Source organism: Microcaecilia unicolor, chromosome 2, assembly GCF_901765095.1.
Source record: "Microcaecilia unicolor chromosome 2, aMicUni1.1, whole genome shotgun sequence".
Lineage (NCBI taxonomy): Eukaryota > Metazoa > Chordata > Amphibia > Gymnophiona > Siphonopidae > Microcaecilia > Microcaecilia unicolor.
This window is the reverse complement of record NC_044032.1, coordinates 606,807,309-606,820,411: the sequence shown is the minus strand read 5'-3', so window position 1 is coordinate 606,820,411 and position 13,103 is coordinate 606,807,309. Positions and strand designations below refer to the sequence as shown.

General features: G+C 43.3%; 1 protein-coding gene across 2 annotated transcripts in view; it reads left to right on the top strand.

The window, feature by feature from the left end:
- Positions 1–13,103, top strand: part of GLRB (glycine receptor beta) — a 205,677-nt gene that overhangs the window by 60,834 nt on the left and 131,740 nt on the right. The window lies entirely within an intron of this gene.

Below are 13,103 nucleotides of genomic sequence, written 5' to 3'. Positions count from 1 at the left end.
AACCAAAAGAACATACTACAAAACCAAAATAGGACCAGACTATAAAGACACGCATAAACTCTACCAATTCGTGGATAAACTACTAGACACTTAACCGGTTACCTTCACCAGCATAGACACCCCATCAGCAGACAACCTTGCCAAATACTTTAATGAGAAAATTATAAAACTACAATCCACGCTACCACTCAGTGCCACTGATCACGAAAAATTCATTGACTGCCTGGACCCAACTTCCGATGAATACCCAGCAGATCGAATCTGGACAAACTTCGATCTTCTAACCGATGAAACCATCACTCACTCAAGCAATCAACAAATTCGCCAAATCCCACTGTAAACTGGACATATGTCCTATAAACCTAATAAAACTCTCCCCCCAACGCTTCATAACGGACCTCACGTCACATCTGAATTACATGCTACAACATGGTCTTTCCCCCAAGGACAAAGGAAATATGCTACTTACCCCTATACCCAAGGATTTAAAGAAAAAATTAAATGACACAACCAGCTACCGCCCAGTAGCATCCATCCCTCTGGTAGTCAAACTAATGGAAAGCATGGTAACCAAACAACTTACTGACTACTTAAACAAATTCACAATACTACACGAATCACAGTCAGGATTTCGATCCAACCACAGCACAGAAACAGTGCTAGTCACTCTCCTAGCCAAATTCAAACAAATAATCGCAACTGGCAACAACGTACTTCTTCTACAATTTGACATATCCAGCGCGTTTGACATGGTCAGCCACCAAATACTATCGAACATTCTAGAGTACTTTGGGATTGGAGGAAATGTACTCAGATGGTTTAATGGCTTCCTAACCGCAAGAACATGTCAAGTGATATCAAATTCAAAAATGTCATCACCATGGAAACCAGAATGTGGAGTACCACAAGGATCATCGCTCTCACCAACCCTTTTTAACTTAATGATGACACCATTAGCTAAGTCGTTAGCCAGCCAAGGACTTAACCCGTACATATATGCAGACGATGTTACGATCTACATCTCATTCAAACACGACCTAACCGAAATCACAAATGAAATCAAACACAGTCTCCAAATAATGAATTCATGGACGGATGCATTTCAACTAAAGGTAAACGCAGAAAAGACACAATGTCTCCTTTCCTCTCAATATAACACGAACAAACCCACCACCATAAACACCCCAGACTACACCCTTCCTATATCAGACAGTCTGAAAATCCTTGGAGTTACAATTGACCGAAATCTCACACTTGAAAGCCATGCAAAAAATACAGCGAAGAAAATGTTCCACTCAATGTGGAAACTAAAAAGAATCAAACCTTTCTTCCCAAGAGATATATTCCGCAGCTTGGTACAATCAATGGTATTAAGCCACCTAGATTACTGTAATGCCATTTATGCAGGATGCAAAGAACAAATCATTAAGAAACTTCAAACTGCCCAAAACACAGCAGCCAGACTCATATTTGGAAAAGCAAAATACGAAAATGCCAAACCCCTAAGAGAAAAACTACACTGGCTCCCACTAAAAGAATGAATTGCATTCAAAATTTGCACCCTGGTCCACAAAATCATGCACGATGAAGCCCCGAACTATATGTCATACCTCATAGACCTGCCAACCAGGAACGCAAAAAGATCAGCACGTACATTCCTGAACCTCCACTACCCCAGCTGTAAAGGACTTAAATATAAATCCACATATGCATCCAGCTTCTCCTACATATGCACGCAACTATGGAACGCACTACCGAAAGCCATAAAAACAATGCACGATCTAACAATCTTCCGAAAATTACTGAAAACTGACCTATTTAAGACGGCATACCACAACGTTCCATCCTAATTACTAGATAACAAGACTTTACAAGAACTAGACAAAAACGAACCCTACACTTGACTGATAACCATGTTGATACCAACGAAAATTGCGCAATACGCACTACCTCTTTACTTCTCATGTCGGAAGCAAACTTTTTATAGTTGATTATCTAACCTATGTTATAACCTATTCTATCACCCAGGAACCTCTATGTAAGACCATATTGTATTATACTAACATGTATGTACTTTAATGCAACACATTTGTAATTCTCTACCCGATAATGGCGATCACCATTAAGGCATCATGTAAGCCACATTGAGCCTGCAAATTGGTGGGAAAATGTGGGATACAAATGCTACAAATAATAATAATAATGATCCACACATACGGAATCGTGGTATCATGGAGAGGCTGACCAAGCAGGTCACCTAAAGGGGAGTTCAAAAAGGAAGGGAAAGAGAAAAGAAGGCGAGAAAAGGAGAGGAGGGAAAAAAGAGGAAAAAATCAGCATGTGGTGGCTTTTAATACTCTGCCTAGCCCTCTTGAGCTACATGATGGACAACCTGCCTGAAGGCCCCAGCTTTAGTCAAATACCCATCGTATGCAATATATGTAGAAAACCTAGAGCCCACGAACAGCTGATACTCACTGGCAGACACCTGCTCGACTGCACGAACACCTGCTCGCAGAGTGCAACTATTACGTCAGGTTACAGGTGACCCACCAAGCTCAACTCTTGGCAAGACGTACTGAATCCCCCCCCCCCCCCCCCCCCAGTGGCTTAAAACTTCCTCTTTTCTGAACCTGACCAAACAGTCCTCTTGCTTAGAACACATGACCCCCTTAACCCCTGTCCCAACAATTTATGTCAATGTGAGATCTGTGGGGAACAAGACATTATTATTAACTCTGCAACACAATGAAACCAAAGCACGTAATGACATAACATAACTCTTCCGTTCTACGATTCCCTATGTGTCTGTTCCACATGAACCTTATTCTACCACAACATCACTTTGTATCTGTTCATACCGAAGTCGACGAATGCCTCTCCAGTACTATATAAGCCACATTGAACCTGCAAATAGGTGGGAAAATGTGAAATTGATTAAGAGAGAACAGAGGCTGATCTTTAATTGGCAAATGGTGGAACCTTTTGGTTTAAATAAAGAGGTGGATTGGCCATTATTGATGACACTATAAAGAGTGAGGTGAAGGTGTTTAGGATTATTCTGTTTGTGAGAGTCGATGCAGGTAGTACGGAGAACTGTCTTGGTGTACTAGACAATGATATGAAGCTGTTACAGGTATTGAAATGTATATTTGGTTTAAGGATATTGTAAAATGATTGTATGGGATGATGTGTGGGATAATTGTTAATGTTTGTTAGTAGGTTTCCTGAAGAAGGATATTGAAACACGGCCAGTGTTGAGACCGGATGGAGTTTACGCTCTTGAAGAGAGATTGATATATAAAGAAAGTGGAGTGGAGCAGTTAAGTTTCCATGTGTGTTGCTGGTTAAGCTTTTCACCTTTTGGACTGGTCAACAATTTTATTATCTGGAATGGACAAGTTCTTCATTTTTTGGACTGGTCAATACTTTTTTCATCTGGAGTATATTGAATGATTTACAACGATACGATTGATCATTGTATTAATCGTGGGATTAATATAAAGAAGATTTATTGAAGATTCATTAAAGGAATGTAAAGGTGGACTGATTACAACACGGATAAGTGATTTTTTCATGGACTTGACTGTTCAGAGTTTGAATAATTGTATTTTGTGGTATGTGAGAAATGTGTGTGAATGTGAGTGTTGTTTTATGTACATGAAGATTATTTTGTAAAAAAAAATTTTTGTAATAAAATTTTTTTGTAATAAATTTTGAAGTAGTCGTTTGAGATTATGGTCATGCTGTTTTGACTTACTAGAATATAATTTAACCCTTGTATTGGAATTGAGATTATCATTAGCACACGATAATTTTTAGCACGCACTAAAACGTTAGCGTGCCTACAGCGTGGCTTAGTAAACAGGGCCCCTAGTTCCTAAATGCTATAGAGCTCAACTAAAAAGATGGTGCACCCATGGGAAGATCAGGGGCATGTCTTGAAGTTGTGCCCACAAGTCACAGAATATTTTATTTATTTCATTTATATCCCACATTTTTCTAATACAAATCGGGTTCAATGTATCTTAAGATAATAAACTAACAAAACAAAGTACTCAGTGAATACATCAGTATAAAAGCTTGTAGGGTTGAATTAAGCAATAACTAAATAAAATGTGATAATTTAATTTGAAAGAATAACATTATGAAGTGAAAAAGAATGTCAATGGACACTTTGTGTTAGGATACTTCCTTATAGAAGGGTCCAACTGCCAAAAAAAAAAAGAATTGAAAATAAAGGTTTTTAAAGATTTCCGGAATTTCAAATAATTATACTATCACGTGCATGGCTGTCAACTTTAGGTGTGAGCGTTTACACCAACCTTTGATATGATGTAAGTGCTCGCGTCTAAAGTTAGGCATGCACATGCTGACTTAAGCTGTATTTTATAATGACAATTTTGCGTGCAATTGCTGTTATAGAATTGGCGCTTAGTACCCATAATTTTTGCACCTAAAGTTTGGCACACTTTTTTGAATCTACCGCTATCTGTATAGCTAAACAGTTAAATTTAAGACAGCGAAAAGGCTGTCCTAAGTTAAATCACTTAGCTGTATGGATAGCAGCTAGATATTGCTCCTGCAAGTATAGTGTTTGCATATGTAGTCAGTGCCACTGACTATGTATAGTGGTAGTGAATATCCATGAATGATTTTAAGCACCATGACCAGTGTTTAAAATGCTGACTCTGATTTACATTTTAGCCTACTATTTTTTAAAAATATATTTGTATAGTTTACAATAAATTAATTTCTTAACTTTTCTTGTATTTAATACTCCCGTCCACAGTGATCTAGTTGCCAATTGTTCCCTTTACCCTTTTATGTTTGGTTTGTGTACAGTAGTGAAAAGGTATTATCTTTTGTGCTTTTTGGAATTACTAAGAACTTCTTTTACAAAGCTGTGCTAGCAATTCCTGTGCAGCAAATGAGAGGAAGCCCATAGGAATTGAATGGGCTTCCTTTCATTGGCCACAACGAGAATCAGTAGCGCAGCTTTGTAAAAGAGGCCCTTAGTGATTATTATGCCTCTTATTTTCTGGAGTGATCAGTGTGGCCTTGCAATTGTTTTATGATTTTAATTTAATTTTGTTAATTGTTTTAATTTATATATTTATTATAATAGGATGCTGTATTTGTGTGCTAATTGCATCTGCTTTGTACACTCCAGAGAGTGAATGCAAACTATACATTCTTAAATGTTATGTAGATCAGTGAAACAAATTCCTACTTAATGCATTTTGAATTATATTTTTTAGACAGCAGAATGAAAAATGTGCAAGGGCAAGAAGGCTTCTACAAGGCATTATAAATAGCCAGCAACATCTAGCTTCTATGACCCCTGTGTCGCCTGCCAGAGATCAGCTATGTGAATGCCAGTATTTCTGCTAGGACTTCCAGTTAATTACAAGACTTCCAGATTTCCAGATTCAATTGCCAGTCAATTCTGCCATCAAACCAATCAGACAGCCAGCCATGCTGGTGACTCTCTTACTCCTTGGACTTCTAACCTTCCATATTATACAATACAATACAATTTCTATTCCACTATAAACCATAAATGGATCAATGTGGATTACAATATAAAATTAGAGCTACGCCAACATTAGGAAGGAATACATCAGCATCATACATAATCTATCACAGCTGACTTAATCCGTCAAATGGTTTCAGTAAGTTAATTATTTTAGAAAAATAGCAAATAAGTAGGTCTATAATAACTTTCAAAATCTCAGATAAGAGACAGTCATTCTCCGAGGACAAGCAGGCTGCTTGTTCTCACTGATGGGTGATGTCCGACGGCAGCCCCAGGATCGGAGATCTTCCTAGCAACAAAGTTTGCTAGCCCTCGCGTGAACACGCGACCGTCTTCCTGCCCGTAGCACGAGCGTGCTCCTCAGTCTCTTTTTTTCCCGCGGCTCAGGACGGCTGTTTTACTGCTGTTCTGCGCCCCAGAGAGAGAGCCCTTGCAGCGTTTTCGCCGCTTTTCAGATTTTTTCTGAGCGACTTCGCTCACGTTTTTCGTTTTCTTAAAAAACAAAGAAGTTTTCTTTTCCTATATTTTTTAGTGTTTTTCCCGTAAGTTTCCTTTCGTTGTCGTGAGTGGCCATTTTGGCCACCCGTACGGGTTTTTCCCGGTTTTGGTGTCTTTTTCGGCATCATCACGAGTTTTGACTTCGCTGGCATGATTTTTCCGCTCATGTCCTCGAAGCCTGCCAGCGGCTTCAAGAAGTGCACGCGGTGCAACCGGACGATCTCGCTCACTGATCCTCACGTTTTGTGTCTTCAGTGTCTGGGGGTTGGTCATCATCCCAATGCCTGCACTTTGTGTCTTCAGCTTAAAAAGAGGACCCAGGCGGCGAGATTGGCTCAGTGGAACCTTCTGTTCGGAGCCCCGTCTGGGACATCGACGGCGAAACGGTATCGAGGTTGGCATCGGAGAGTGCATCGATGTCGGGAGCGCAGGTGATGGCTGTCCAGAGACCCTCCCATGCTGGTAGCAGTGAGCCATCGAGTGGGTCTCCACCTGCCTTGAGGACTCCTGCGATACAGGCCCCCTGGGACTGACCTCTTTCAGACCCGGGCCCGAGGAGACGTGTGGATTCCACGTCATCCTCATCAGTACCGGGAGATACCGGTGACGTGCTCTGAGCAAAGGCAAAGAAGCACCGTCATCGGTCGCCTTCTCGTCACGGTACCGAGAGCTCCGGGGCGCCGAAGGATTCGGCACCCGTGAAGCGTCAACGCCGGGAAGACCGCTTACCCTCCATACAGGAGGTGTCAATGCGTTCTTCTCCGGACAGCCTGGTGCCGCCTCCCTGCCCCAGGCAGATTCTGACTTCATCGCCTGTACCTGCCCCACGGCCTTGCTCAACAGACACTTTAGACGAGCGCCTCAGAGCCATTTTTCCAGGGATTCTGGAAGGGCTGCTGCGACCATCTGTTCCGGTACTGTCGGTGCATGCGCTGTCGGTACCGTTGAGAGATGCGGCGGTTGGCTCCCCGCCCGTGATGAGGACATCAGCCTCCGCTGCCACCCAAGTTGACTCCCCGTCGACGTCGCTGGAGGGAGCTTCGTCGCCGGCGGCGAGGGAGTCTTCTTCTCGTCACCGCCGTCGAGGGAGTCTTCTTCTCGTCACCGCCATAGAGGACCTAGTTCCTCGGCGTCGAGACGGGCTCGGCTTCGGACTGAAGTCAGAGAACTTGTGTCCGATACCGAGGATGAGGCCTCGTGGGAGGCAGAGGAAGACCCAAGATATTTCTCTGATGAGTAGTCCTGTGGTCTTCCTTCTGATCCTACCCCTTCGCCAGAGAGAAAGCTTTCTCCTCCCAAGAGTCTGTCTTTCTCTTCCTTTGTACAGGAAATGTCTATGGCCATTCCCTTCCCAGTGGTTACTCAGGATGAGCCCAGGGCTACATGAATGAATTGATCGACCTCCCTGCTAGTAACAGATCTATTTCTTCACGAACTTATCTTAACCTACACCTTCCCAATTGTAGAGGAATTAAATACAAGACCTACTACGCATCCAGTTTCTCCTTTTTGGGCAGCCAGCTTTGGAACGCTATACCCAGACCAATCCGATTAATAAACGACTTCTTGCCCTTTAGAAAAATGCTAAAAGCTCATCTCTTTAAGCAAGCCTACCCAAATGCGCCAACTTCCACCCCCAATTCTGTTCTGACTTAAATACCAACCTCCCATCCTTCTCTTTCCATCTCTCCTTAATTTTATCCCTCCTTACCCTTTCTCCCAAATTACACTATCCTATCCTGCCTGCCCTCTTTTATCCTAGTCATATATTATCTAGCTCAACTTATCATACACTACTAAGCCCAACTTTACATTGTTTTACTACTGTTTCATTAAAATTCTATTAACTTTGTATTTCAAATTGCTATGTAAGCCGCATTGAGCCTGCATTGTGTGGGAAAGCGCGGGGTACAAATGTAATAATAATAATAGTAATGTTCAAGGTCCTGGACTATCCTTCGCCACCTAAGGAGTCGTCCACTTCTCCCCTGCATAATGTCCTTTAACAGACATTGCTGGCGAACTGGACGAAACCATTGTCTAATCCCACTATCCCCAAGAAGATTGAGTCCCAGATTCAGATCCACGGAGACCCAGAGTTGATGAAGACCCAGTTGCCTCATGACTCTGGTGTTGTGGACTCCGCTCTCAAGAGTGCCAAGAGTTCTCGGGATTACGCCTCGGTGCCCCTGGGGCGGGAGTCTAGAACTCTGGACTCTTTTGGGAGGAAGGCCTACCATTCTGCTATTCTCGTGTCCAAGATTCAGTCGTACCAGCTCTACACGAGCATCCACTTGTGGAACAATGTGCGCCAGATGATGGACTTGGTCGATAAGCTCCCGTCGGAGCAGGCCAAGCCTTTTTAGGAGGTGGTCAGGCAGCTGAAGGCGTGTCGCAAATTCCTGTCCAGGGGTGTTTACGACACTTTTGATGTTGCGTTCAGGGCCGCTGCTCAGGATATAGTGATGCGCAGATCTCATGGCTGCGTGCCTCTGACCTGGAAAATAGAGTCCAGCAGCGGATTGCGGATGCTCCTTGCCGGGGGGGGGGGGGGGGATAGCATTTTTGGCGAGAAGGTGGAACAGGTGGTAGAGCAGCTCCACCAGCGGGACACCGCCTTCAACAAACTCTCCCACCGGACGCCTTCAGCATCTACCTCTTCAGGTAGACGTTTTTATGGGGGAAGGAGGAATGCTCCCTATGCTTATAATAAGTGTAGGTACAATCCACCTGCCCGCCAGCCTGCTCAGGCTAAGCCCCAGCGCGCTCGTTCACGTCAACAGCGTGCGCCTCAACAGGCCCCTGCAGCTCCCCAGCAAAAGCAAGGGACGGGCTTTTGACTGGCTCCAAGCGAGCATAGCCGATATAAAAGTGTCCGCGCCGGACGATCTACCGGTAGGAGGGAGGTTAAAGTTTTTTCACCAACGGTGGCCTCTGGTAACCTCCGACCGGTGGGTTCTTCAAATAGTTTGCCCTCCGGGAGCTCAGTCCTTCAGCTTCCAGCACAAGCAGGTACTTGCAGAGGAACTCTCCGCCCTTCTCAGCGCCAATGCGGTTGAGCCCGTTCCACCAGGGCAGGAAGGGCTGGGATTCTATTCCAGGTACTTTCTTGTGGAAAAGAAAACAGGGGGGATGCGTCCCATCCTAGACCTAAGGGCCCTGAACAAATACCTGGTCCGAGAAAAGTTCAGGATGCTTTCCCTGGGCACCCTTCTTCCCATGAATCAGAAAAACGATTGGCTATGCTCTCTGGACTTTTTATTTATTTAATTTTTGTTACATTTGTACCCCGCGCTTTCCCACTCATGACAGGCTCAATGCGGCAGGCAATGGAGGGTTAAGTGACTTGCCCAGAGTCACAAGGAGCTGCCTGTGCCAGGAATCGAACTCAGTTCCTCAGTTCCCCAGGACCAAAGTCCACCACCCTAACCACTAGGCCACTCCTCCACATCCCGATACTACCAGCTCACAGGCAGTATCTTCGATTCCGTCTGGGAACACGGCATTTTCAGTATTGTGTGCTACCCTATGGTCTCGCCTCTGCGCCCAGGGTGTTCACAAAATGCCTGGCAGTCGTGGCGGCGTCGCTACGCAGACTGGGAGTGCATGTGTTCCCTTATCTCGATGATTGGCTGGTGAAGAACACCTCGGAGGCAGGAGCTCTACAGTCCATGCAAATGACTTTTCGACTCCTGGAGCTACTAGGGTTTGTGAATTCATAGGAGCTCTGCTGGACTCCCAGACAGCTCGTGCCTACCTCCCCGAGGCAAGGGCAGACAATCTTCTGTCTCTTGTTTCCTGGGTACGAGCGTCTCAGCAGATCACAGCTTGGCAGATGTTGAGATTACTGGGCCACATGCCCTTCACAGTTCATGTGACTCCCGTGGCCCGTCTTCACATGAGATCAGCTCAATGGACCCTAGCTTCCCAGTGGTTTCAAGCTGCGGGGGATCCAACTGTCCACAGTTTTTCTCAAATCCCTGCATTGGTGGACAATTCGATCCAATTTGACCTTGGGACGTCCATTTCAAATTCCTCATCCGCAAAAAGTGCTGACTACGGATGCATCTCTCCTGGGGTGGGGAGCCCATGTCGATGAACTTCTCCAGCTATTTTACTACTTCTTTTGGAGCAGCTTCATTCTTTTCTGCAAAAGATGTTCAACAAATTTATCAAAGGCTACTGTAAGGATCTGTCATCTATTTGAGATTAACAACCCATTGAAACACCATCTTAGCCTGCAGCTGTTACTTCTGTGTAGACTCTAGTTCATCTTGTGATTCAGCAGTCTCATACTTCAGTCTCCAGGCCTAAGGGAGGCCATTTGCAATCCCTCCTTCCTGTGTTCTGAGCTCTCGGAGAGTGCCCCAGATCTTCTTCCTCTGGAATCCTCCTTAGAAGCAGAAGAGGACTCTGTAGGCATTCCCACTGATTCATTTCACACAGGAGAAGGATATGATTGACCTTTATGATGATATCTCTTACCTGAGATTTGTTATTTGCATGGCCAAAAAGATTCCCTTCCCACTGCATCAGGAAGCAGAACTGTGTTCAGATGTCTTTTGGCCCACAAACCCACTATAGTGATATGGATCCTTGGCTTCCTGCAAGAGCAACAATTTCATATTTGGCAATCATTGCTTACCATTCAACCTATCTCTAAAAAAGAGGGATGCAAAAGATAAGCTCAACCTATACCTAAGTTTAGTAAAATTCAGTTTTCTCATACTTTAGTAGTAGATGTCATCCTTAGAGAAAGTGAGAAAATGTATAGAATTTTCTACAATGCTGCCTGGTAAAGACCATAGACTTTTGAATCGTTTGGGTAAAGATGGAAGCACATGAACTCTGAGTAGTCCAGGATATGCCTACCATCTTGCAAAAGCTCCAAGGCTTTTTGCCAAGTTTGTTTCTGTAGATACAATGTGATCTAGCAGCTATTCTAGCAGAATGAGTGTGGAACCCATCTTGAGTTGAATGTCATAGGCATATATCTCCTAGAATATCAGCTGCTGCCATTATTGCCAGACCCTTTGCATGGTTATGTCCATCCAGTATACATGCATTTTTTTTCATACAAGGCTAGCAGATGCTGCCTGTACTAGAAACTCCCTATTTAGAGATAAAGCAAAGGAGACCGTGGCTACTATCAAGGACTTGATATACTGCTTTCTGTGGTTACATTCAAAGCAGTTTATATATTATATACAGGTACTTATTTGGTACCTGGGGCAATGGAGAATTAATTAACTTGCCCAGAATCACAAGAAGTGGCAGTGGGAATCAAACCCAGTTCACCAGGATCAGTGCTAACCACTAGGCTGCTATTTAGATCTCATAAATATGATAACACTGTCTCTTCTTTTGACAAGTCTCAGGCTTGAATTACATTTAAATCAGCATGTCTTATTTATAAGAGTTTCAGGGGTTCCTCACCAGAACACCTGGTTAATCATTTACCTTTATTTATTTATTTTATTTGTATCCCGCCTTTGCTCCTATGCTGAAAAGAGACCCTTGATTTAATGATTTGTTAATGTTGCACTTTCTGTCAATTGCTAACTTTCAATATAAGAAGATCATTAGTAATTCATACCCCTTTCAGGCTGCTAACATTTGGAATAATTTATCAAGGGAACTCAAGATGCGTGATTCTTATCTTGCTTAGTTGTTTCTTGAAAACATTTTTGTATGATAAATGTTTGAGTGAATGGTTTATGTTTTTAGCTTTTGTGTTTTCCCAGTAATTTGCTGGTCCTTTTCCCCTCTTTGTTACGTACTTTGAACTTTCACTGGATTTGGTGGGATATAAATTTGTCAGATTATATTAGATTCTTCAGCATTGCTTTAGGTCATATGGACAGTCAAGTTGCCATGTTTTATGTCACCAGACAGGGAGGGCAGGATTCATCCATGTTTGCTAGAAAACTGCAAGGATTTGAGGCTTTCTGATTGCCAGTCGCATAGAAATTCAACCCGTTAAATCCTTAATATTCTGAGTCAGTAGAGTTCTTCAGCCTTAAAACATAGTCTTTGGACTTTCAAACCATGCAAAACATCTTTCAGATCTGGGGAACCACACAAATAGACAGTTAAACCAGTGGTGAGAATGCTAACCCCCCCTCCCCGTTCTGTATATCCATCTATGTATCGGCAAGCAAGGGATGCTGTGTTCATAAACTGGTCCTGGCTTCTCCTTTACACTTATCTCCCATTCCTTTTCATTTCAAAAACCCTGGACAAGTTTCCGCAAAGGCCTAGCACAGTGTTGTCCATAGCATCATACTGGCCTCGTCAGAATTGTTTTTCTCTTCTAAAAAACCCACTTCTTCCAACGAGGACTGTCATCACCTAAATCTCAGATTGCAAGCTTTGACAGTATTGTAATTGGGCAATGTTTAGTTTCCACTCTAGGATTCCCAACTCCTACACAAAATGTATTGGTTGCTGCAAGGAAACCATCCACTAGGTGTGCCTACAGCTTTAAATTAGATGAGGTCTTTTCATCTTGTGTTTCACAAATGGCCGTAATCCCATTTGGAGTGCTCCCACCCTGTTCCCTTGCACTCTTCCTTGACTGAACCTGCGAGTGTTCTTCATCCAAGCAACCTCTCGGCCAGTCATGCCTCCATCAGTAGGCTTCTGGCTTTCAAATATCTTATTTTTCAGTTAAGAGCTTTTTCATGTCAAACCACAATCAGAGGACCTCAGCATTGTTGGAGGCCAATGGAGTTATGATTCTGTAAAGCAGTCATCTAGATAGTACTTTTTCTTGTAGTGGTTGCCTTGACTAGAAGAATAAGGGAACTTCCTAGTTATGAGTCCTATTCAGTTTCATTGTAACAAAGTAGTTATTTGTACTCATTTTATTGCCAAAGGTAGTTGCACGTTTTCATGTCAATGAAGAAATAATGCTCCCTGTATTGGACCCTAGAAATCTTATTAGAATTCATGAGAGAGGTCCTTTCAAACTCTAGGCTGCAAACGGTTTCTCACTTCTTGAAAAGAACTGAATCCATCTGAAAATCTATGCAGCAGTTTGTCTCCTTCAGCCCTGATAGAGTTG